Genomic DNA, 27,399 nt, shown 5'->3' on the forward strand with positions numbered 1-27,399 from the left:
CTATGGCTTTGATATAAAATATCCAATAAAAATAGACAAATGTCTTCCGAAATTATGCAATGCAACGATAATAAATACCCTTGACATTTCTTATGTTATAATAGCATCTTAGTAGGAGAATTCTCGAAATTAAAAATGGATGGAGTGACATTCGACAACTCTGCTATCGGGGTATAAGCCACGTGCTAATTGATTATTATTATTATCGTAAATGTAAATAAATTGGGTTTCATAGCACTATATGCCCATTACTTTATGTACCATATGTAGATATATACATATGTACATACCATATATGCAAATAAGTATTAAATGCAGAGGTAGCAATAACATCCGCAAGGATTTGTTGCAGAAAGTGTTTAAATTAAAGATTGACAAAATAAAGATAAAGTGCTATTGCCACATTCACTCTATGGCTCACTGGCTATGCTCCACCAAAAGCGTGCTTTCCCTTCAATTCTTGTTTACCATGTCCATGTCCATGCATTCGCGTACAATGAAAACCGAGAAATTAAGTAGAGTTCATTCACATTGACGAATTTGTAGTTGAACGACGATTCTACAGAGGTTGAAGTGGGTGATGGAATGGGGTCACCTAGCCACCTAACTGTCTCTTTCCAAAACCGAATGAAGTGAAGTTACCGGACCGGGTGGAAAAACGGGCGCATTATGGGCTAGACGCCGCATGGAAATGAGGTGAATAGCTGTATAGGTATATGGCGTGTACAAACTTATGTGCACTGCCTCTCAAAACGCAGTATTGTTTTCCTTTACCTATCTTTTGTGTTGCTAATTGCAAAAAAATTAAATTTACTGCATCACCCAAAAAGGAAAGTGCAAAATGTGGCAAATTGAATTAATAATTTATTAAAAAAAATTTAATTTTCGTTCACCCAACCAACGCACTCGTGCGCCTGTACATATATAATATATGTATGTATAAATGCATATATGATACGGTATACGAATAAACTCTCAATAGCTTCATTACCATTGCAGATATTTTTAAAACTTTAGAAAGTTGAGAAGGGGAAGTGTTCGGAAGTTGGTTGTACTCGAAAAGTTATGGAAAAGATGGGGTTTGTGGCAGAAGTAATGCGAGATGCACAATTTAAAAACAAAAGGCAGAAAAATAGTGGAAAATGTGAAAAATACAGAATATCAACAGCACAGAGTGTTGCTGAAAAAATTTAATTAGACGAATGTATAGTACGCTACGATACCAGTCATCGCGGTAACGCATTGATAGACGGAGAGGCGGAAAGTTGAATTCTGCATACAACTGTGGACGGTTATATGGAAAACTGCATTAGCTGTAGAATTGAGTGGCGACCTCTTTATGGGCGGTTGAAAGCGAATGAACGAAAAATTCACAGCGGTGAAGTGTACGAGTATAGTGCTACAACGATGTTAACAGGATTCGATGCAGCTGGGGAATTGTAAGCGCCGCCCTAGCTGTGGCTGGATGAAGATGATGGCACATGTGCACTTGTTATACTCCTCTTAGGTTAGCATGAGTGCAGAAATCAGGAAAAAGAAACAGTTCATTCTGCGTCAGTGTCAAATGAATTTAATTCTTTAACAAACAAAGCAATCCTTTAGTTAATTTAAGTAATATGAAAGAGTATGCTTATTCCTAAGACAATTCATGATAACATTTTATGACAGAAAATGATATATCTCCAAAACTGGCAATTATCTATGGCAATTATGACTATGCCATTACATATTTAATAGAGGGGGATCAACTCTTCCCCAATGAACAAGGCTACGAAAAATATAAGCGTTTTATCCACGTTCTCCACATATTAAGAAACTTAGAAATCAAAACACTGGGCTCCATAATCAAAAATTTGGCAAGATTTTCGATAAATGGGCGTCCATCAAAAGTTAGGGGTTAATTCCCATTTCCGCAAATATGTTTCTTGTATATCTTCATCATCGGTTATACAGTTCGAGGCGATTAAAGACAAGTCAACTATTATTGGAAAACCATCAACCGTTTCCACGAACCAATCAGCAGGTACAAATGTTTCACAATGTCTATCACCCCATTCAAAGAAAGTGTCTGCGATCCACCGTATAAAGGCATATTTTCATGCAGAGCAGGTTTATGCTTAATTCAGTTGTATATAATCCTTACTTCATATTTTTACTCGATTACTTGCACAAAAAACTCAGATATAAAATCACAGTAAAAAGTATGGCTTGATATTGGTTAAGTTAAATATCGAAAATGTTCTGTCAATGTCAATTTCGTATTACGAAGCAGGGAGCCCTGCAGGACTTTCTTTTAAGTGCAAAACCGGATGAATAGAATTTGAGTCCTCTCTGCCTGAAGCAACGGGCAAGTGAGAGGAAATGACATTGAGGTAAGGGTGCGAGAAGAGATATAATAAGTGGATCCCTACTTCTATATATACGCGTTTATGAATTTGTGCATATGTTTAAGTGGCATATTCAATTAAGGTTAAGGACAAGCCCCAATATTGCAAGGGCCACTTAGTCAGGCTCCGCAACTTGAAGCTTATAAAAAACGGTTCAGATTAGCTGCTGGTTGAGTGGATGCGACAACAGGTCTCAGTAATATCTAAAAGTACACACGCTCATTTCAAATGCCTACAGAAAGTTAACTGCAAAGAAAGACAATTATTTATCTAAAGACAACAAGCGAAATATTAAAGAGTGCAAAAAGAAAGACCAAATACCTACGGATGGTTTTTGCATTGGGTGGAGATTTGCCCCTAAATACATTTTATACATTTGCTTTTGGGCGCAACTGTACAAATTCATAAACGTAAAAAGTTCCACAGAATGAATGGATGGAAAGTCTAAAACTATTGCAAAAAGTCTGGGTACAGTCACATAAACAGTTTTTAGAGTAAAGCAGAAATACCTGGAAAAGTATCAGTTATTTAGTGAAGAAGTTAAATTGAAAGCCGCAACGACGAAATCTGCTAACTCATTACATTCATATTGTAACCTTGAATGTGATTTTGCTCGTTTATAAAATGTGATGTGAAACATAAATTTCGTCCATCAACTGATCACTGTCTGACATAAAGTACCCACATATAGACGAACAAATATTTACATGCAAGTAGTTACATACAACCACATTGGCACATGCCTAGTCTCTTGCGCTGCAAATAACGAATGCAGCAGCTAGCAAAACGCCTGGAGAGGGGATGTGTACAGGCAAGTAAGTATCGTACTTACTTACAACCATGCATATGTACATATGTATGCGAGTTAAAGTCGCATTCGTGTAGTCACTGCGCTGGATGCAGTGCGAACACCCTACTCATTGCAAAATGGAATTGGTGAGAGGGGCAGTGCAAAAACCTGTCCGTACATTGAACTTGCATATTTTGCTTCATTTTTATGTTTTTTTTTTTGTTATTTTTTTTATTTCCACCAGCTTGTAATTTTTTCGTTCATTTTTTGTTATTTCTTACTTAGCGTAATGAAACGGTGGCTTTTATACTCCGTCAGGCAATTCAAAGGTGTTGCTAGGGCCCACTGTTACGCAAGTTACTGGTGGATGAGGGCTGGGTTGCACTGAATTTTAATGGACTCAGCAGGCGGCTGCCGAAGTACACAACATTAGCAATGTTTTTATTTTGCTCTCAACACGGCAGTGCTACCGGTAGGTTTGGCTTCTTCGAGTACTTGTGTGAGATGGTCCGCTGCTTCGGCCGACAGCGCAAGTAATATTTTCAGATCGCTTTGCGAACGAATGTAAAGGTTTGTGTGAATTAGCGATGATTAATTCTCTTATATGTACATATATCAGATATTCAAAGTTAAATGCACAAATTTCTACATTTTAACAGAATAAAAATTTATGAAAGTTATGTAACAAAAAGGATTGAAAATAAAATTTTATTAAATTATTTAGAGTTAAAAAATTTGACATGATGCTAAATTAGCCAAGTAAACAAATTTTTAAAATAGTGTGTGGAGACAATAATTTTGTTTTAACTCAAATGTTTCTTATACTGTAAACAAACTATTTCAAAAGGACAAATTATTTTCGAAAGTCCTGAAAGAGCTTTCCTTGCAGTATGAAGTCCACATACAGCACTCTTATAATATTATATGAGTACACAAATGTTTGTATATTCCCAAATGCACTCGTTATCGCATTTGGATAAAATGTAATTCTCGTGCAAAGTGGTTGACATTGGCAACTTTATTGTTTTATTGTTGACTAATGGTGAGTTTTTTTATTTTTATCTCTTGCAACAAAACGACAGAATATTTAAATCTTTTATTTGCTTTTGGTGCCCCTCCAATGACGAGAGGTACCGCTCCTATTTTCACGTCGCACAGCCATTGCTATGAAGTTTTCAGTCACTTGCCAAGCGACATTTAGCCAAGAAACTAGTTTCGTTCTATTCATTTTGTATGCAATAAAAACTCACCTACGACTGCATAAATAAACATATATACCTATGTATGTACGAATATAGTCGCACCAACAAAACAAACAACCGAGGCACAGGGTTGGGCGCCTCTCTTCAGAGCATCTCTACTCTGATTCTGCCATTTTCATTTAATGCCAGTTCATACACGGACACTTTTGTCGTCCGAACCGTTTTATTGTGGGCGAAAGCCGACGAGGAGCTCGCTGCTACACATTTCTGCATTCCTTTTCATTATGAAATTCTTTTCATGGTTGCTAGCGCTCGGTTTCAATTGAATATATACGATATGATCAGAAATATGAATGTCCTTATATATATTTTTTTATGTAATATGCAAATATGCATACAATAATAGAAATATTTTGAAAAACTGTGAATAAGGATAGAATTAAGATGCTCAAAAATATTTGATTTCAATTTTTAATAACAATTAGCAGTATTAAATGTAATAATATGTATGTTACATATATAAATGAATTCTAATAACAATTGAGTTACTTTTACTTTTTTATATTTACATAAAATGTTAAGATGCTTTCATACTTATTTCATTTAACCGCAAATGATTTAGTTCGAATATCATTTAACATATTATTTAAAACAAGAAATGTTATTAATTTAAGAAGGTTTTGTAATAAATAGAAAAAATTTGGTTTTTAATAATTCCCGATAGATTAGGAAATTCACGTCATACATTTGGCCTTGAAAATATTAACAGCGGGTATGCAATACATTATGATGAATTGGGGAATTCTCGTCATAAGATTTTCTTTACACATTGCAATAGCGGATATTCTAAATATTATTCTACAACTTTTATGGTAATTCCTTGTAGGAAAATATGAGACCACCATACTACCATACAAATGAACTATGTTATACGCTCTAAGTATCGCGTAGCCGATAATGAGCGACAAGAAAATCCCCATGTGAACGCCATCTAACATGACAAGCTGTAGTTGTTTATACCAGTATATATTCCCAAAAATAACAAAACGAAATCTGACAAGTCTAGTTCGACTTCCCGTTCACCTTGCGGAGGACACTTGTGGACACATGTACAGGAAACGAGACTGTTGCTACAAAAATGTATTGTATACACTCAAAGTGTGCTCAGTCCGATCGGGATGTATACATATATTGCATATATTTGTTTTATTTTTTAAATTCATAAAACCGTAAAATAACAGTTGGCTATAAGAATAACCAAATACGTTTTCTCTCTTTTAATACAGATATTTCGTCCGAGTTTTTTTAAGCGTTAATTTACATACGTTTTTGTTTGGATGGAAATTAAAGAAAAGCGTAAGGCCACCATAGTTTACAGTGTTTATGCTAATAAGTGTCATAAGTGCTGGTCATACCATGAATAGAGATCACATTACAAATCTTTGCCCACTCATTTCTGGACAGAGATCTGAACTGCGTTGCTTCTGATGGAAACTGCAACGAGTGTGTACACAGATGGTCAGTACAAGTATGTGGCCTAAAAGTGTGGGCAGTTGATGAGCACCTATCTTTTCTATTTCGGCAAATCTATGTTTACAATCTATCTATCAGAAATGTTATTATGACTTACACTATGGAAATAAATTCATAATATATGTGTGTGCCAACGTAATAGGTTGCTGTTCCTACTACTGAGGAGGAAGTGACACTCGCTGCAAAGGTGACAAGTTACATATAGATGACAACAACAATTATGCTTTTAATGGGGTTTAGTTTTGTAGGCAGATGTATGTGATAATTACCACATTGTTACTTCGTCTGTGTGGCGTGTGTAGGAACCACAACAACACGTTCGATCACAGTCAGCAACCCACGACAACCTGTACACATGTAGTATAAATGCGCTGTCTCATAATACCATGATCATTGGGCACAAGTTGCATGCATCTGTGTTGACGGCATTTACTGATGACACAAGCTTTGTCGTCTCTTTTAGTCGCCTTGGACGAGAGAACTGTGTGTATATATATAGCCTTATTTTTCAAAAATATCAAAGATCTCGTAAGGAAAGTCTAAGTTTGGGTGTAACGTAACATTTTACAGAATTTGTTTCCACACAATTTTATGAAGACAACTCACACATTGATATTTAGCATAAAATCCGCTAGACGGACACAGTCACTCGAACTTTAACTCGCCTTGTGATTCTAATCATTTATACATATTTAACTCTATATCTATCTCGATTATGTACTCTGTTGCAAAATGTTGCGAGAGTATAAAAAGAAAAACATATACACGTGTATTTCATGGTTCATGTTTTCTAAAGCAATATCACTCTGTGGGGTTCCATACCCCAATCATTATTTTTCGGCATGTTTCTATGCTTTTTCAGCAATTCAACACATTTTAATATTTTATGAGACAATTTTTATCAACTTTGAATTTGTGAGGGCACAAATGCATTTAATTGTTGAACCGTTTATGTAGGCACATTTGTGAATACTTTAGCTGCATTCACACACACTTTTGAGTAAGTATGTATGTATATGCTTTATTTTAAATTACATATTGGTGAGGCGTTGGCATCACAGAAGCCGTTTTGGATTGTCTTGTGAAGATTCACAGCAATTATAATGGCATATGTAACTCGAAGAACTAGATCATTTTCAACTTTCTGAGCTTATTATATGGCTTAATTTCCGTCATTATGCCTTAAGTAATCGGTACCTGTGTATCTCTAAATGTCCTGTTGCATCCAGTTTTCATATTGTACTACTTTCGTTGGGTTTGATGGGCAAAATACGATCAAAGCACATTTTTATCGCCATGCAGATTATGAATTTATCAAGCGCATACGTACATATGTATATACCAAGTACATACCTTCAGATACGAACACACGCAAAAACTTTTTCTCTCAGTAACTGTAAATGCGTTTTGATTTTCACATCGATATTTTAATGGACAACTGTTTATAGGGCTATACAAGAGAATATTGAGTTGAATGGCCGCTAAATGTGGGAAGAACTGCGGCGATGGGCATCGTTTGCTGTTTGGCAGAGATGGAAAATGGTACAAAAGATGCTTGAAAGAATAATGGGTCCGCAAAAACCGCTGAAGTGCAAGTCAGTCCATAAATAGATAATTTACAGCAAATCTGTTTGCATAACTCGGCGTTTACATGGGGACTCTTTTGTCGCTCATTATCAAATTCTCTTTTGGTGTCGCTCTGTGCGTTCACACGAGCGATAAGAATATTGCAATTCGAGTCGAGTTTTTCTGTCATTCCTTTTCACAAAGGCTTACAAGGAATTAACATGAATGGAATAGAACAATATTTAGAATACCCGCTATTACTATTTTCAAGGCCGAATTTATGACGACTACCTTATCTATGTTATCGTTAAGTATATACATATCTTGTTATAAATAATATGTAAAATAAATATGATAGCATTTTATGTAAATATAAAAATATAAAAAGTAACTAATTTATATATCTTATTACGTGTAATACGGCTAAATGTTAATTAATATTTCAATTAAATATTTTTGAGTTTCTTATTTTTATTCTTATACATCCATTTTCAAAATATTTCTATTACTCTTCATATTTGCATATTACCAAAAATTCAAGTAGATATCAAAATTAAAATTTTTGAACTAATCGCATATATTCGGTTGACACCGAGCGCTCTTGCAACTATGAAAAAAATTTCAAAATGAAAAGAAATGCAGAAATGGGTAGCAGCGAACTGTTAAGAACAAGAACATAAAGCGTGCCACCTGAGCACGACCGTCTTTTCTCGTCGTCCCCCTCGCCCACAATAAACCAGTTTGGGCGATAAAAGAGTCCGTGTGAAATGCCACTAAGGGACTTTCATACCACATAAGATGTTGCGTTCTCAAGCAACCCACAAACTAAGTAGAGTTTTACTATTTGTTTATTAATCCGTAAATGTCGTCAAAAAATCCGTTTGATTAAAAGTTATTACTTAATGCGTATAAAATATATTACAAATAACGAAGAGAAATTTATTTGAAGTTGTGTTCTCATCTATCTATGTAACAGCTTATATATAATTAATGTATCTTAATCTTACAAACAATTCAAATTCGAACATATTTGTGAAGGATAATCAGTACCAGTACTGTTTGTAGTATAATATATGTGGATAATCTGTAACAGATAACAGACAAGGGATCAGTATTTTCATAATTAGACTGATTAATTAGATGAAACCAATTCTCGTTCGCATAATAGTCGTAATAATGAATTAATGTTATTCTAAATGAGTTGTTTGTTATTGTCTAACTTAAATTAAACAAACAACTTTGAAAAGCTAATTTTACTTTTGAAGCATTTGCTAATAAGATATCGTGCAAATAATCAAAGATTTTGAATTTTCAATTAGCAAAGCTTTGGTGACAATAGAAAATATTGGTGTTTCCTTGTGATTTCAATATAATTTTATTGTAATAAATTTTAATCAGTGGCGGATCCATTCACGCCTGTATTCCCATAAAATATTCCAATATCGCACTTACTCTTATCGATATACCAACAAATGCACATATTAATATATTATATAAACTAGACACTGACCACCATCAGAAAGGCAAACCACACACGTTAACCGCATTGTCAGTGCCGCAGCCGCATTCGTCGACGTTAACGTTCGAGTGCTCACTGGGTGGTCGGTGTGGTCCAGTATGATCAGAAAACCTTTGTGCTGACGGTTTATAGGCATTTTCCGAGTGGGTTTACACAGTCCATAGTTACCATATTGCTTTGCTTTCCTACTTAAAGTGGGTTAGGGGTCATGCGCAATGGTTTGCACATAAAATATTTACTCCAATTCTTTATATGAAAATTAAATTATTTTACTATAGATAATTCAACTTAATATCTGCCAAATTTTACATGATTATAGTACATACAATTTCATTAACACTTAAGTAAATCCGGATACTTGTTCTATTGCAGCTTGGGAAAGTTTATATATGCGTATGTATTTACGAACAATTCTAAATTCGAAAATTACAGCTTAGCTTTATTTTGCTTTGCTTAGATCTGGCTAACCGCTTATTGTCAAAGTAAATCGTTAAAACTATGTTCACTTTATAATTTTTGCAGAAATGACAGCAATGACGTCGTCCATTTGAATAATTTTCTTTAATACAATAGCTGTTCTCTTTGAACGAAATGCCAGTTGAGTGACCATTTTAACTGTACCTATCCAAGCATGTGAGAGATATACCTTTATATATGGGAAACATATTAAGAGGTATTTTGAAAAGCCTGTTGAGAAAGTTGTATTTAGTTACACTTTATTGAAAATAGTCTGGATTCTGTTTTCTCTGCTTCTTCTATTTACATGCCAACTAAACAAAAAATTAAATAACGCAACAACAAACAGTAACCACAAACCAGGTTGATGTTCATTTGAATTAAAATTTTCGCGAGTTACTAACATGTCGGTCATTAAGGAACGTTGCAACATTGTGTCCAACTGCTTGCATTCACTGCTCGTTAGTGCAATTGATGTATCAAATTTTCTATCGCACGTCTGAGCTATGAACCGGCTAGTCGGCGAGATGGCCATTGAAAGACGCACGTTTCATATCTCGCATTCGATCACGTAGCAGATGTGCATACCAACATACATTTACATATGTATGTACAAGTATATCCACAGACACACCAAGGAAAGTGTGTATTTGTATCGTAACATCATGTTAGGCGACAGATGCGCTTTCCGTTGTTGGTGGTGTGATAAACTTCGCTGTCTTAATTCACCTGTTGACATCAACAATCGTCATTGACCGGAAATTATTTCTATTCGTCGGGTGGTAGAACCAAAAGCAATTATGTAAGCCGCAATATAAAAAAACAAATACAACGAATACTTCATATTCGGGTACACGATTTCGGATACTCATTAAATATTTAAATAATTTCTGGAAAATCTCTGATAATAATCAGAAAAACCAATAATCAGGAAATGCTATAAAGAAAATTTGTTTGCCTATATCTTATAACCAATAATGAAGACACAATTTTAAAAGCAAGTTCCAATCTATTGCACTCTAAGAAGTTGGCAGGCATCGTAAGATCAGTTATGTGCGGTATGAAATTATGAAAGAGCACCCTTTGTGTCGACTCGAAAGTAATTGCACCTACTGATGGTGATTTCTTTTTATTAAGTCAATTCTTCATTATGGGTTGCCAATGGTTGTTTGATGGTGGTGCCGTCATTACACCATTACAGGAGTAGCAGTTCCCTGACCATGAACATACAAATTAACTACGGTACATCATCGGCTACTGTTCTCTATACGACCGAAGTCAAATGTGCTTGCATTGGCCTTCCTATTTATTAACATACATATTTGGTATATGTATAGTTGTCTCCGGTAGCCAAGCGGCACGTGAAAGGATCGCGCCGACACTCGTGATCGTCGCTCTAGCCTCAAGTGATAACCCAATGGGTGTTGAGACAAAGCGGGTATGCACAAGCAAGCACACCCAGAAAGTCAAGTTGAGAATTCGCGCATTGTTAAATGCGCTGCTCAAAGCCCACTTCGCCGCTTACACGAATGGCGCCTGCCGTTGAATTGATCTTGTGTCTAATAGGGAAGACTTACAGTGGTTTGCTTGGAAGCACCATCCAGTCAAGAAAGTCTGTTGTAGAAATAAACGTTCACTTCCGCCTACCCACGGCTATTCGTCGATTTACATGCAATTTAGTAGATTTAGTTCCAAACGCCGCAGCTGTTTACATATGTGTTGCTAAATGGTTTAATGCGTAAATTATTGGCGCCATAAGATGCTTAAAGCGTTCATACAAAAAAGCTCGCCCCATGCAAATAGGTAGCTTAATGGCTACGCTCCTACTGAGTTGATGATATTCGGGCTTATAGCGATTCCACATTAAATAAACATACTATCTTGCACATTGTTTTTGCTTGAATGTTTATTATTCAATTGCCTTTATAGGGGCTTGTTAACATTAAAATCATTAACACGAAATTTTTTCTAAAAAACTAAACTCTCCGATTGAGGTTGCAGTCTTCAAACCGATTTTCGAATTTTATAATTTTCTTTGAAAACGTGAAAACAGTGAAAATTATTTTCAAAGTTTAAAACAAAATTATAATATATCAGGCAAAATAAAAGTAATTTAATGTATTTTTACATAAATATATGGTATTTAGTAGTCCATAAATGTATATACATATGTACTCAGATAATTGTGTAGTTGTATAGTACTATGGATGGAAAAATTAACCAATTTATTCGTTAATCGAAAAATGAATATCTTTGCAAGAATTGCTGTCCCGAATATGTCCCGCTACTGTTGTATGTACTAGTGCATGCAATTGCTACCGATGTTGGCGTCGCTAACACTTATTTGCCACAACATGCGATAAGATATCGCCACTACCGCCTGTTGTTGCATCCAATGCGGCCACTTAGTACATATGAGTATGTATCCTATATTGTTCTATTCTATGGTATATTATTGTTGGCTTTTTCATATTTGGTACAGTTGGTGTCTCACTTTTTCCTGTTTCTGTTCTGTAATTCTTGTATACTATAAGCAAATTAATGATTGAAATTATCTGGAAGCTAAAGTAGTCTGTTGCTGCGCCGGTTGTTGTTGGTGCGTGTATTTTGACCACTTTGACTACTTTGATGGTCACAACCATTGCCGCTGCCGCACCGTTAGGCTGTGAAATACAGTGTATAATAGCAGCATTGGCCACTGCCGCATCAAACTGCCATTTTTAATATCTAGTACATCAGCCGCCAGCCTGACGCTACGAAGATTGAGAAAAGCTAGCTCATTGTGGAGACAAGATTGGGCGCATAGTCAGGTGCCCGGTCACTCCCAGTCTGCAAGCAGAGCACTGCGCTGGACAACTAGTTGGTTGGCCACAGCTGGTACTGATCTGACTTCTAAGACAACGCGATCACCTATCGCCTATCTGCAACTAAAGAAAGCAACCAATTTTTCGTATTAAATTGCCATGTATTAAATGCGAAATTCATCTTCACTTCCTTGTTGAACAGCGCCAACCAACTAAGTAACTTTTCATGCCGCACCACAAACTCGTTGTGGCTACAAGAGCTGTTGATGTGTCAAACGGCGTGTACGCTCGCTTTAAGAACTACAGAAGTGAAGTGGTATGCTGGCAAAATGATTCGCAAGATACATATGAACATATTTAAGTTGCAAACAACTTGGTTGCACCTTAGCAGCCAATGGATTTGCAAATATAAGCTGTAGTGAAGAATGAGATTGAAAAAATTAGATTTTCAAATTAGAATTAGAAGCGAACGGTGACCAAACAGCTTCTGTTTGACTAATTTCTGTGAAGGATACAGATAGCTGATAATCAAGCCATTGAACGGGCTGTTTAGTCCAAAAATAATGTCATGTGACAATATAATCTAACCAACGAACTCTATTACATTTGTTCTATATTCACTATTCTCCCTTCTACTCAATATTCGCGAATTCTTTGTTTAAACAACAACCTGGTAAAGCGGTGACATCAAAGAACAGCACTTAAGTAAGTAAGAAAGCGGCAGAAAGCGTAGGGATTAACTTCAAAAACGAATGCAAAGATATTGTGAATACGAACATTATGTTATGACCACGGGAAGACAATAGGAAGGATATTAAATTCCAAAGCAGCGAATGTTGTTTTTAGTAGAAATAATTAAGTGCCATCGTACGCGGTTGATGAGAATGTTGCAGGCGATCGGTGCTTTTGAAGTCAGAATAAAATTCTTTAAGGTGAAGTCGAGCTGAAAACCAAGCATATCGGCCTACCATGACACAGGTGAGTGTAATTTGATATATTTGAAGGGGTGATACCACATGACAGCATAAAGTATTCAGACCTTTGCGAAGTAAGCCGTAGGTGGAGAACAAATTGGCTTTTATAATGAAAATAATATTTACCCCACGGTTTTCCAATATCAAATCATACTTAGAGTAGTTTTGTTCAGATATATTGGCAGTATGTTAATGACCCTGGATCATTTTACAACCCCATGATGTCGGAACTTTGTATAAATAATATATGTATTTTCGCAATTTTATCGGAATGTTCAGTTAATGGAAAAACTAAAAATATCATATTTACGAGGTTTAACACAAAAAACTAAACTCACACTTTGAATGAGTTGACACTGAAGTTCGATGTTATAAGGTATCTCTGTTAACTGGACTATAGTTTCATCTTTTCAGATGTGCTCGGATTACAAACCACAACGTTTTAAAACTTTCAGCACCACCACATGTGGACCACAAATAAAATTGTCACCAGGCCAACAAATCGTAGCCTTACCCCGCCAATATCGTACTCACTCTGATTTCAGAATATTTCAAAAAGTGGACAATGACAAATTTCTGCTGAATTAGCAGAAGACTGGTTTACATTCAGTTTCCTTCAGTTGCATTATTATAACCGATAACTCTAGCACAATACTGATTGTGTTTTGAGGACCTCTTTCAGAGGACAATGGAAAATAATAGTTACTTGACAGTTAATACTCTATATACTATAGTATATACGACTAATTGCTTTCTAATTTTGTTCAGTTAATTGATGGAATGCCATTTTGTATTCTATTATTGCTATTACGATTTGTTACTATTTTATTACAGCCTAAAAACGTTATTTTTCTCTTTCTTGTTAACAAAGAGTTAAAACACTATTAATTTAGAATATTTTCTTTTTGCTGACGCTATAAAATGTAAAAAAGCTACACTTCAAGAGAAGCTTTAATTTATGCATAAAATTCAAAATTAAAAGATAAATGGAAAAAATCAAAAATATTTAATTTAAAATTCTAATAGTTTCTGCCACTATGGTGTTTGGAAACGCTTGAGCGTTAATCGCGACGAAATATAAACACCAACCATTGTTGATGTAACACTTACGGAATTCATATCTGCGAACACTTCAGCAACAGTAGGGAACTTCACGGGCAAAGCGAATAGGCAACACGGCGTATACGCACCTTCGTTACCGTCTGAAAAATTTGTGTACATAAGTATGTATGGTATGTACTTTAGTACAGATATGCAACGCATTCAGCACTTACATACCTTACCTATGTATGTACATACATACTTAGTAAAAAAAATTTAATAAAAAGATACTTCATCAGTTTTCATAAAATCGTTTGTCTCTTAGGGCTCGATTTCGGGAATTTGTTGAGAGTAAGATTCTTACTTACATTAGTTGACTATTACAGCAAGGAAAGGAAAGGAAATAGTGGAAATTTTGGTTGGCAACCTAACATATACCTAACATATTTTTTAATCTTTAAGTTAGGAAAAATTTATGGGAATAGTTACACTAAAAGTTTTTTAGATTTTCATTCGTTCTTTGCTGCGGATGAGTATTGATTTTCTCCCATAGCGTTGTTTTCTTCTTTCGGGAATATCACAGCTTCACAATTCGTTTTATATCTTTCACTTTATTTATTCTCTTATGTTTTTAATATTTTTGATTTGCAAACCAGAACAACTGCAAGACCACTTTGGAGGTGTAAGCGTCATGCACGGGAATGAATGAGCAAGGGGCGGAACCACCACTATTGCCGGCAGTCCAACTCACCTACCAACAAACCTGCCGTCCCGTCAAGCAACTGTGTAGACAGCACACCAACAGAATGAATATGCCAGTACATACGACCACATTTTGGCCAAAATAACTTTTAATGTAAAGAAGCTTAACTATGAGTTGGTGAGTTTATAGGCAAATGTGTATACTAGTACTCGTACGAAGTCATGTTGGGTGTTCGGGGTTTTAGCAACGAACTGCCAGTATGCCAGCTGCAAATAAGAGGATGCTTCAGAAACGGCAGTAAAAAATAAATGGAAAATAGCAGCAACTATGGCATGAAACCGCAGCAACAAAATAAAATGGAAGCCATACAACAACTAAAGAGTCCTTGGCCAACTGATTGCTGTGTGTGTGTTAGTTTTTCTGTGTTGATGTGCCTACGTTGGTGTTGTGTTTACTAGAGGGGAGGGAAGGGAAGTTTCCATGCGAGCGATGTTTTGATCGAGTAGACAGACGGATAAGTCCTTTGAACGTGAGCGTGCTTTGGTGGGCAGTGTTTGTATGTGTGCCAGGAAGAGTTTCGCATATGAATAAAGGATACTACTGATGCGGAGGGATGGGAAAGGGTAATATTATACAGCGTTTGTTAAGTTTGTATGCTTGTCTTTTTCCGTTCTCTTTTTGATTCGAAAAACTAAATTTTTTTTGCGCTGTTTTTGTATGCTTTGAAAGTCCAAATCATCAACAAGACTATACTTTGAATGCTACAAAGGGAGCGTAAGAGGAATAAATGACCGCGTATCTAAAAAAAATATAAGAATGAGTACCAATATGATTCTGTTTTAAATTTTGATTTTAAATCAGTCACTGATCAAATACAAAAACTACTAGAAATTAAACTACAGTATTTGGGAATGTATGAATATTACTCATTATATCACCAAACCAAAAAATATATTTTTTACTTTATAATTTATTTTGAATGCATTAAGAAAGCCACGATCCTATAGCTTAGGTAATCCGATATTTCAAAAATGTCGATAACGCCACAAAGTAAATTGAAGTAATCACCATTTATTCTGGATCGGCTCAGCATCCTTTTTCTTTTTACAAAAGAGACTTCAAGTTCAATACCCAAAAACCTTGCCAGCTTATTTTCACAATTTGGATTCCTGTTAACGAACTTTAAATATCCGGACGGGAGACATAATTCAGACTAAAGGTGATACTAGATACCGTCCACTTCGATGAACCTTATTTTTTTTTATATTTATAAATATGTGCCCAAATAAAACTTTCAAGAAAACGAGAAGAATTCAGGGGTACCTAAAGAGTTCTCGAAATAATTTGAACTTGAACGAAATGTCAAGCGTACAATCAATTCTCTCGGCAACAACATTCACATTGCTAAACACATTTCGATACATATGCATGTTTATATGTATGTGGTATAGTATAATTTATTGTGAGGCATAAAAACTCGGCATAATCTCACAAGCAGCGTCAATGTTGTCTTCCTTACCAGCCTACACAAATACTGAAAGCAAATATGGTAGAGCAGTCGCCTTCCACGCGCGACACAACGTCGTCACCTTTTGCACTCGTAATAGAGAGGCAGACAAAGCAAAGACGCTCGACTCGCCATTGACGAGACGTTCAAATAGAAAATGAGAATGACGCAAGTCAGAGACACAATAGACAAACTAATGCCTGTCGTCATCATCGGGTGACTGCATACCAAACGAGATTACCCATAAAACAAAAGTAGGAAAAGGGGAGAATTAAACTTGAAAACATATCCTTAACGTTGATTTTGAACTCAACGAATTTTATCGACTATTTTTGTTTTCAGCATATAGTAAATTAATCATTATATTTTAAACATTATATGAAAGCAAATTTATACTTTTCGCATTGTGTATTACACCATAAAGACCTTGAAATATGCTAGATGAGTAAAGTGCTTAAAGGTTATTATATAGGAGTAATCGCAAACATATTTCAAAAATTATTGGACAAAAATCGACTAAGCCTTCGTTCATGTCCAATAAGACATTTCTAATAAGAGCTCATTAAAAATCTTCACGCAAACAACAATACAAACTACAACAGCCAAACAAAAGAACAAAAACGGTGCTATTGGAAGGCAGCTTCAAACAAAACAAAAAATGAAAAAAACGAACAATAGCAGTAAGACGGACAAAAGCCGAAAATCCTTACTTACTTATGTATGAAAGAACGCACGCGGGCGGCCCCACCCGATTTCTTACTGCCCCAGATTTTGAAGAAGAGGCGATGACAAAGCGCACAGACAGACACACACCAAAGGATTTTAAGTAACAGCAATTGTTTTTGTTCTCTTTCCGGCTACTACTAGTGTGCAGTTGCTGTTCACTCTCTTTTAAACGTAATCCTCCCCGATGTTCTCAAATTCTTTTATTGTTATATATTTATGTATATGTACCTTTCTATATACACTTATGTACATATGTATATGAACTTATATACATATAATGGCTTGTCGGAGTCGAAGCATCTACAGTAAAGTGAAATTTGGTTCCGTCCCACACCAAACACGGAGAAAGTTGATTCGAATTTACCGTGTCTACGCACCGACATAATATTTCTTAAAAAGTAGAACACATAGCACAATACAATAATTGTTTATTTTATTTCATCCCTTTATTGCCGAATCGGGTGCAATGGAAATGATGCAAAATGTCCTAATGCATATTTCTGCGCTTGTAATAACAATAATTACCATACTAGTAGTAATGGTAACAACTATCGGTCGCAAGTTTGTTAGGTGTTTAGTTGAACTTCTTCTTCGATTTGTGACGTATGTATGTAAGTATGTCTTTTGAACAAGTAGAGGACTCTAAAAGTTTTTTGTTTATATATTTTGAGCAACGCCTTCCTTTGGAGCAGAATTTTCTATTACGGCACCCGTGGGAACAGCTTGATTTTTAATTGTGAAATATGAAGAATTCGTTGTCGTATATTCAGAGAGTTTGTGTGGCTGGGTATTAAACAATTTGGCAAAAAACCGAAAGAATCTAAGTGACTTGTATGTTTTCTAAAATTATATTTGCGTAGAAAGGAATAACGGCCCATTGTTGGCTAGTACATATGCATAACCTACATATGTAAAGCTTTTATATTACATACATATAAGAAACGTGTAGATGTACTTCAACCTCAATGAATGTACGAGTATGTGCGCGCACATCATCGAAAAAAATAAAAAAGAATCGTCGGTGGACGACGTCGGTCTAGGTTGGATTTAGGTGTGGCAATGACGCCGATGCCAAAGCGAGTGCACAACTTATCAGACTACCAAGCAACGATATTTCGACTCTCATCCAACTACGCATGTATATGTGTATGTGTGACGTCCTGCAAATGTCGTGTCAACCATACCAACATTCAAACTTGTTTGCTTAGCAAAAATGGCACAGTGGCGCAGAACTGTAACAGTGAAAAAGAGAAAAAACAACAAATTAAATTGGCACATGTCTAAACGAAATTGTTTACTTCAACCGTCGAGGCGGTTAGCCATATTGGCCAGACAGACGATGGGACGGCGACGTTGAGCTCTTGTTGTATCTTCGGAAAGTCCAACGAGGTGCATACATATTTCGTTTTGCTCTGCCCTTTAACCCTACTTTGACTTAATTTCATACATATCTTTTGTACCAGTCTCTATATTAACATTCATACACACCCATGTATGGATGTACTTTTGCATTTGGTTATTACACAGACAGTGTATGTACACATGCACACTTGCCTGAAATATGTAAGTAACACAGCAACAATAACTATCAATAAAAGCGGCATACCGTACCGTCATTGTCTAGCCGAATTGTTCTCATCGGGTGCCGGCTATGCTCGTTAGCATTAGTGACGTCAAGTCGAACAGAGCGAGAGAGTCGACAGAATAACGACAACCTGCACCAACCACCCTCCAACCACCGAATATGACGTCGCACTTGTCGGTAGGGTCAGACAAGCAGAAATTATAAATACTCAGTGGGTAGGGAGGGTGATTGGAGCCATAAGGGATTCTCGAAAATGTATACACAATTTATGTACATGCCCATACTTATGTACACAAGTAAATGCCAATAAACCAGACAGAGAAGAAGAAGAACTAGGGAAACGCACGCGCCATTCTGCCGACGCAAACGCAAAATTTTACATGACAAATGTGGGCACATACAGAGTACAGGGGCGGGCAGACAGAAAGGAACAAAACATTGGCGTCAACACTAGCAGGCAGACAGGCGGGCGTAGCGACTGTCGCCGGAACTGCAGCCAAATGACCGACCTACAGCAAACTCTCAGCTACATGTACTTGTACCTGTGCTTATATACACCTCGGTGCTTACTCTGGTACGCGCATTTTAGTGGCCGACAGCAAAGTTTTTCAATTGAGGTCTGAAACAAAAATTGTTTAATTTTGTGAATAAGGATATTTTTAACTAAGGTAATCGAAAAGCTGTCAAATGCGGGAGTTGCCGATATTGATTCCAACTAAATTTTAAAAGTATGCGAGAATAAAGCGCGGAACAATTGCATTTGTGGTTTGGGGTTAAACAGTAGGTTGATGGTAGAGAGTGTCAACTAATGTACAAACCACATCTAGTCTTCCTACAATTTAAATTCAGATTGAGTTGGTGACTTGATGGGATCCATATGAAACCGTAAGCGTACATACACATATGTACATACGCACAAGTGTACAAACGGGTGTTCGTAAAGCCAAAAACAGTAAAAAGAAATCAACATTTAAGCTCAAAGAGCGCTTCGTTGATTGAAATGCTTCGGTGAGCAAATTCCCTTTGAAAATCGCCGACTTTCATGACAAATCGCAATATCATCAAGACTAGCCACCTCCTCCAGCAAGTTTTACAACGTTTCGGTTGGCGTTGCTTCTTCCAATAGAAAGCAAAAAATTATCATCATATGATAAACAATACATATGTAGCTGTAAGAATCATAAGCTCGAGATCATAAGATATCCGCTTTTAGATACAAATTATATTTTTTTACATAAATTACAAATGAACATTTTAACTCTAGCTTAATCAAAGTAAAAATTTAAGTTGTAATTTTAAAAGAAGTGGGCCATAAAAATCCGCGTCACATAAAAATTACAATTGTGATTTGGAGGAAATATGTACAAAGCATCTGAAAAACTGCGATATATTTTATTGTACTTATATACCAATATATTGTTAGGAGATATCGCATGCTGAGGGAATATCGCTCCAAAAGAGAGATGAATTATTGACGAGAACTTTTTTTTTTTGCTTTAATTATCATTCTTCTATATTTTAAGTAAAAATCTATATAACGCAATACATTATTCATATTTCTAATTCGGATATCGTAAGAATTTCCGTCGGGGTGTGAATGTGGTATTATGTTAAATTCCTTGATTTCCCACTATTACACGATTTTCTCGCTCGCTCATTGACTGGCATGAGTCACAATTGAAATAAAATATAAGATTGTTTGAGCTTATCAAGGACAAAGGATACTCACAACACGCTGCTGTTCACTGTTCACAACCAAACGTTAGCCAGTTTTCACCCGCCTGATGTACATATCTGTTAATGATAAGTAAAACGATGGAATGAATACATAATTAATGTATGTAGTAATGTAGTGGATGCGTGTGCCCAGACGAGATTGCGTAAGCGGCGACGCTCAGTGTTGCAGGACGAGCGAAACACGTGCCAACGACTTTTCAAGGATAGCCAGGCCGGTCGGTCGTTATTCGTTTGGCTGCCCTAATGTGGTGCATGTTTGTAAGCATGTCGTATGTATGTATGCAGTGTGTACGTTTCGGGGCTTGTTACAAGAAAGTTAATGGCGGCACAACAACATCGACAAAAAAGTAAGGAAGGGCTAGGTTCGGGTGTGGCCGAACATTTTATAATCTTGCAACGTGCAAGGATACCTCAAAGGCACTATTTGTGCGAAGTTTCATCCGAATATATTCATTAGTTCTTGATTTGTGTACTGGAAAAGGAAAAATCATATGGAATTTTAAGTTTTGCTATATTGGCAGTAGGTGTGGTTGTAGTCAGATTCCGCCAATATTCACAATGTAACATTGATAGCCAGGATTATGTATGGGCGGTGCCACGCCCATTGTCCTTTTTTACCATGGTTCCTATAAAGCTCTCTTGTATCATCCTAGGTACAATTTTATATCTTTGGCGCATTTGGTTAGGGATTATTTCCTCCAAGCGAATTTGGTTATTGTAGTTTCAGTGGCTTCGGAGATATGTACCTTAAACCTAACAGAAGGTGGGGCCACGCTCATTTTTTCAAAATTTTTAGTTCAAAGTTCCCGTTGCTACTGGAATCGCCCAAACCAAATAACAGGTTTATATCTTAATTTAGTGCTTAGTTATGGCAGTTTACAGGTTTTCGATCTACGAATTCGTCCTAATTTTTTTGTCAAGGAATACGTGTACCAAGTTTCATTAAGATATCTTAATTTTTAATCAAGTTATCGCTTGCACAAACGGACGGACAGACGGATAGACAGAAAGTCACTCGGAATTCAACTCCTCTTGTCATCGTGATCATTTATATATATATACCTATATATAACCCTATATCTATATATATTTTTAGGTGATACAAACAACCGTTAGGTGAACGAAACTCTTATACTCTGTAGCAACATGTTACAAGAGTAAAAAAAAAACGCTAATAAACTAAAACAACTTTTTACTAAAGGCGTTTACAAGTTTCAGCATGATCCCCTGTTCCAACTGCTGGTGCTCATATTGCGTGTCTTTTGTCACACCGGTTGCACCTTTCCAATTCACCGACTTTTCGGCTAGCAATACCACGGGTGGGAGGAATTGACATTGAAAAGGAAATTCAACTTTCCAACATTGTTCTGCGTTTATCGTGAGTAATTACCTTGGTAACATAAAGTGCGTGCATGTTACCAAGGTAATTACAGGGAGTAGCTAGGACGCCTCATCAGCCGGTCCAGATACAGCCGTTCCAAAAATTTTCTACATAGTAGGGGAAATGAAAGTGATTGTGTGCACAGTGCTCGCATATAATATTCTACCAACAGAAATTATCATAGTTTATAAGATGCAGACTTTGACGCTTTTCACATTTATATGGTAATCTCCTGACGGATCCAAATCAGTCCACTTACCGTATGAATCACGTGTACCCCTTAGAAAAATATTTGATCCAAAAATGTATCATGTCAGAACCTAACCACCAAGCACTCTTCAAGCAATACTTTTAACGGTATTCTGCAGGTTAAAAACAAAGGATAAATCTATTTCATGGTATAAAAATTTTTTGTCAAACAAATTCTGTAAAAAATTGAAAAATAAGTATAGAAAAATAAAAACGATGGGATTTTATAAAATTAAAAGTCGGTTTTTTTAATTAGTGGGTAGGGAAAAACAAAGCAGCGACGAAAAGCATGATATCATTAAAAAATTTCGAAAAAACGATAAAACTTATAGAGAAATTAAAGAAGTACTCGGGTGCTCTGATCGAATGATGGCAAATGCCCTGTTCTACAAAAATTAACCCGAGTTATGTGGACGAAAACTCAAAGCCACTAGAGAAGTCGATCGACGCATACTTCAGTCGCCTAAAAAAGACCCCAAAGCGTCATCTTAAGAAACAAAGAAGAGTCTAGATCTTATTAGTGACGTAACAGTTCGTAAACGTTTCCTCGGAAACAATTTATATGCGCAAAGTCCTCGAAAAGTCCATTTTGGACAAAGAAACACATTGAAGCACGTCTCTAATTTGCCAGAGGGACATGCTAATTGACCAACGGAAAAATGGGGAAATATTTTGTGGACAGATGAAAGTAAGGTGATTTTATTTGGTGGCACTGGGTCTAGGCAGTATGTCTGTCGTCCGCGAAATACTGAATATCATCCGAAATACATTGTGAAGACTGTCAAACATGGTCGTGCAAAAATTATGATATGGGGAAGTTTCTTGTACAACGACGTTGAACCAGTCCAACTGATAATGGTGACCATGGATCAATGCGTGTAAGATGTACATATGTGGAAATATTGGAAAATGTTATGCTGCTATACGCCGAGTGGAAGATTGTAGACCATCAAACACAACGAAATTATGAAGCACAGCTGACGAGAGATGGCAGCAAAGCCGCAGAAAAGGTTTTGTGATCTGAAGTTTGATTTCCTGCCACGCAGATGTGCTGCAGTAATAAAAAACCGCACTCAACTAAATATTTAGGAAACTAACTAATATGCTAATAATAATTTGCAAATTTTTTGTTTATTATTTCATTTTTAGAGTTTTGTTTTATACTCTTATTATTTTGAGCACCGAACTATTGAGGTTTTCATTTAAATAATTTTATTTTCTTGTTTTACTTAGTATTAATAAAAACTTAAAAATGCATAAGGAGATTGCATAAAATGATCAATTTGTGGATAAAAAATCAATGAATAAAATTCAAGTTTTTTATTAAAAAATATAACTTTATATGATATTTTATTGAGGCAACTGCTTTTATTTTGAAAACAACGGTACATATATGAACTAAAATTTCTCGATCGGTTATAATCCATAAAGTGCTTATTTCGCACTGCCATCTGCACTATTTTATTTGGGTAAAATTCAAAAGGCTGCTGTGTTGGCAATATTAGCGGCGTGTGCAAATTCCTTTGAGCAGCGAAGACGATTGTCATTACCGCAGAGCAAATCACGGCCAACCGCTATGTGAAAGACAAGTAAGTTTATAACAAAGAAGCGCGAACTAATCGCGAACAAAGCAAAGTCATAAACCTGCCCACATACACATCTAACTGTGCATATTAAAACACAATGTTAGCAAGAGCAACAACAAAGCTAAAGGCATGGTGGCAAGTGAATGCAGGCAGTAGTACAAAGGTATAGACAACAACAAACATTCACCCATGACCAAAGAATACCGAGAAGGAAGCCGAGGTCTTGAACACGATAACAAAGTACCCGAAGAAGCAGATATTTAACGTTCAAGGGGTAACTGGTAAACGTCGCTGTGCCAACAGCCAGAAAGCAGCGTCTAATGGCAGCCGAAGCAACCCAAGTTATTCGCAAGTGTTACTGCAATTGGCTACAGATCTGATTGTCTGCCAAGCTGTCTGGCTTGTGCTGCCGTTGAATATTAATGAAATTGTTGCCGTTAATCAGTTGTGAAAACAAACACGCCGACAGAGCGATCGACCGACCAACTCTCCAAACGTGCAGTCAAGCAGTTAAGCGTCAGTATACCCAACATCCGAGCGGTGCAGTTGGCCTCTTTATATTTGCTTATTTTTATTAGCTCGTTGCACTTGAGTCGATTGCCTTCTACATGTTTTCCCCCATACATTTTACGGCATACTGTTTAGTTATGATTATTGGTATTGCTGTTTGCAATTGCTGTCATGGCCGTTATTGTGACGGTGTTTTAGGCGAATGCCGCCAGTTGGGGCCTGTTGCCACTGCCATTGCTTCACCGAAATCCACGGTGCCCCGTTGGGCACTCATTAATTTTACGGCTCTTCTTTGTAGCTTGACTTTAAAGTGCATTTTCGCCGTTTCTTCGTGCCAGCAACGTTTACGAGTGGGAGTTATGGGCTAGACCCACTGTCAAAATATATACAAGTATATATGTATATGCACGCGCTGATGACTGCACACATCACGGCTGTTGCCGAACGCGGCATGTCCTAAGACGTGGTTGTTGCTGTGCGACGTTTAATATGTTTACCAGCAATAAAAATGTTTGCTTAAGATTTTACACCGAACCGTTAACAATGCTTTCCGTCCATTCTCCAAGACGAACAGATTGTCATAAATTCAAAACTGTAGCACTGCAGCAGCAAAGTATTTCAGCTATTCCTTCTCTCGATGAAATAATTACTTAAAATGCAATAATTCTTATTACTTATAATATCAAATGAATTTTTGAAGCAAGTTGATGCAGGCTTATTCAAAATTTAAGCCTTGTATATGTGAGAATATCTCTCGGCTAATGATGACAAATCCCCTCATATTTTACGCATTGCGGGATGTCTACACTTGCAACCGATAACTTACATGATACATTGTTGCTAATGATTACTGTATTTCAGTAAGTCAAAAGTCATTTTCTTTAAAAATAGATGCGTATAGTTGAAAATTTACAAACAAAAACGTGAATTGTATAAAGCTACTGGCTGGCTATTTGCCAATATATTTGAGTTGAATACTAAAATATGATTTTATTTTCGAACTTTTCAGGGTTGCAACTGGATTTTGATTTTGACATTTCTGTATACTATAATAAAGCATGGTAGTAAAAGATAATAAACAAAACATGGAAAGAAAGATTTCTATACAAGTACTTGATTTTTATCGGTCAGTTTGTTTGTATGGCAACTATATGCTATAGTGGTCCGAACATAAAACAAGAAAAAACGTCAACTTCGGTTGCACCGAAGCTATAATACCCTTCACACGTACAAACGATTTCATACAAGAACGTGATTTTGATAGGTTAGTTTGTATGACAGCTATATGCTATAGTGGTTCGATTTTCACAATTTCGGATATTGTATCGTTGCCTAGTGCTAATTTTGTGAAGATATCTTGTCAAATCAAGAAGTTTTCGAAAAAAGTAAGCCCACTTCCCATATAAATGTAATGTTGAAAACTAATAAAAGTTACAATTTGTGAGAATATAAAATATTCGGTTACACCCGACCTTAGCTCTTCCTTGGTTGTTTTGAACGAATATGTTTGTGTAAACCCATAAAAGCTTCGGAATCTTTGATAACAATTGGAATTGTTGACGAACTTCTACCTCGCCTAGACAAAAAATACGCATCACGTATATCTATATATTCAGCATAGTACAAACCTTAATATAAAGTTTATAGCACCTAGTGCCGTTGAAGCAAACACCATTTCCTCCACATCATCATATACTGTATATACTGACCCGGTCGCTATATACATACTATGTCTATACGACATGACAGATCTGTCGGAAAATAAGCTGAACATTCTCGCCTACCGTCCAACCCACAAACAGGCGAAAATGATTTAACGACTTGAGTATCTAGACCATCGTCTGGCTTCGTGTTGGCATTCGAGACCAGTCACACCACGTGTCTGCCGCCGTCACTGTCATCACCGCCGCCGTCGTAACTACGCTACTCAAATAGCATAAAAGGGTGTAAGTATTGAGTGGTAAATTTTGAGCGGTGCGCCTTCTCTTATCAAGCGCTGCAGTAGTTTCTCGCAATTTTGATAGAGCTACCCATGTTAGTCTGCGTAAAGGCGATGGGGAGAACATGCGACAGCTCTTATTCAACTCCCATCTGTCCTTAACATGTACTCGTATGAAGCTGATACAGTCAAGCACATGGCAACGTGGTGGTATCACATAACTTTCAGACATGCGAATACGAATTCATTCCAATGAGACATTGTGCTGTAGTGAGATGACAAGCTGAGAGCTTCATTCAAATTTCATTGCTGTAGGTTGTGGCTAGACTGAGTAAATTAGTGCCAATGTAAGTTTCTTTCAGCCTCTTGTTAGGCATTTCATTCGGCATGCGCTTCTGCATGGGTTGGTGGTTGGTGGGTATGTTGGACTTCGGCTTAGCGCTCGTCGTTATTGCTGTGGTGTTTTTTTAATGATCGTGTGGCGTGTCGCAGCGGCGGCATCAAGTATGACGACGAACAAAATAATTTTTGTCGGCTGTGCCAAGTGGGGTGGACCAGTGGCGTCGGTTGCGTGTGAATGTCAGTGGTGGAGGGCACAGTGGTTTGCAAATAAATTGACTGCTGTCTGCCTGTCTGCTGGTTCTATTAGACGGTCGCTCGTTATATATCGTTGTTGCGACAGTCATTATTTTTGTTGTTGCTATTCTAATTCAACGTTGTTGCTATGATAATAGTTGTTATGGCTGTCAAGCAGCAACGTGCTGAGGGGAAAACATTACAATTGTGGGTGTATTGGTAAACTCTAGTTTATATACACATCCAACTGTATGTATGTACTCGTACTTATATAGATATAAGTACTGCATCTGCTTGTGCGTACATAAGTATCGAGCCCGTGTTTGGCGTTACTGGTAGATATAATAGCCGGCGATGAGGACGAAGTCTTATCGTGTGGAAGCAGGGTTGCCACTTTTTGAGTCTCCTTATACACTAATGTGTTATTTGTAGTGACCTGGAGTTTGTAGTTTTGACATGGTTCGAAACAGAATACAATTTTTGCATTATCTCAAGAAAGTGGAAAAAACTTTATCCGATCATATTTTTCCATGAAACTTTTTGTTGAGGCGAATTATTTTGGGAAAGGTTTATATAATATATGAAGTACAGACAGAAAAAAATCTAATTTCATTATAATTTTTACACT

The 27,399-nt window shown here is 36.6% G+C and overlaps 1 protein-coding gene across 1 annotated transcript in view; it reads right to left on the bottom strand.

The window, feature by feature from the left end:
* Positions 1-27,399, bottom strand: part of Snoo (Sno oncogene) — a 73,858-nt gene that overhangs the window by 7,102 nt on the left and 39,357 nt on the right. The gene's annotated exons all lie outside the window — the stretch shown is intronic.

This window comes from Bactrocera oleae, chromosome 3, assembly GCF_042242935.1.
Source record: "Bactrocera oleae isolate idBacOlea1 chromosome 3, idBacOlea1, whole genome shotgun sequence".
NCBI classification, from domain to species: domain Eukaryota; kingdom Metazoa; phylum Arthropoda; class Insecta; order Diptera; family Tephritidae; genus Bactrocera; species Bactrocera oleae.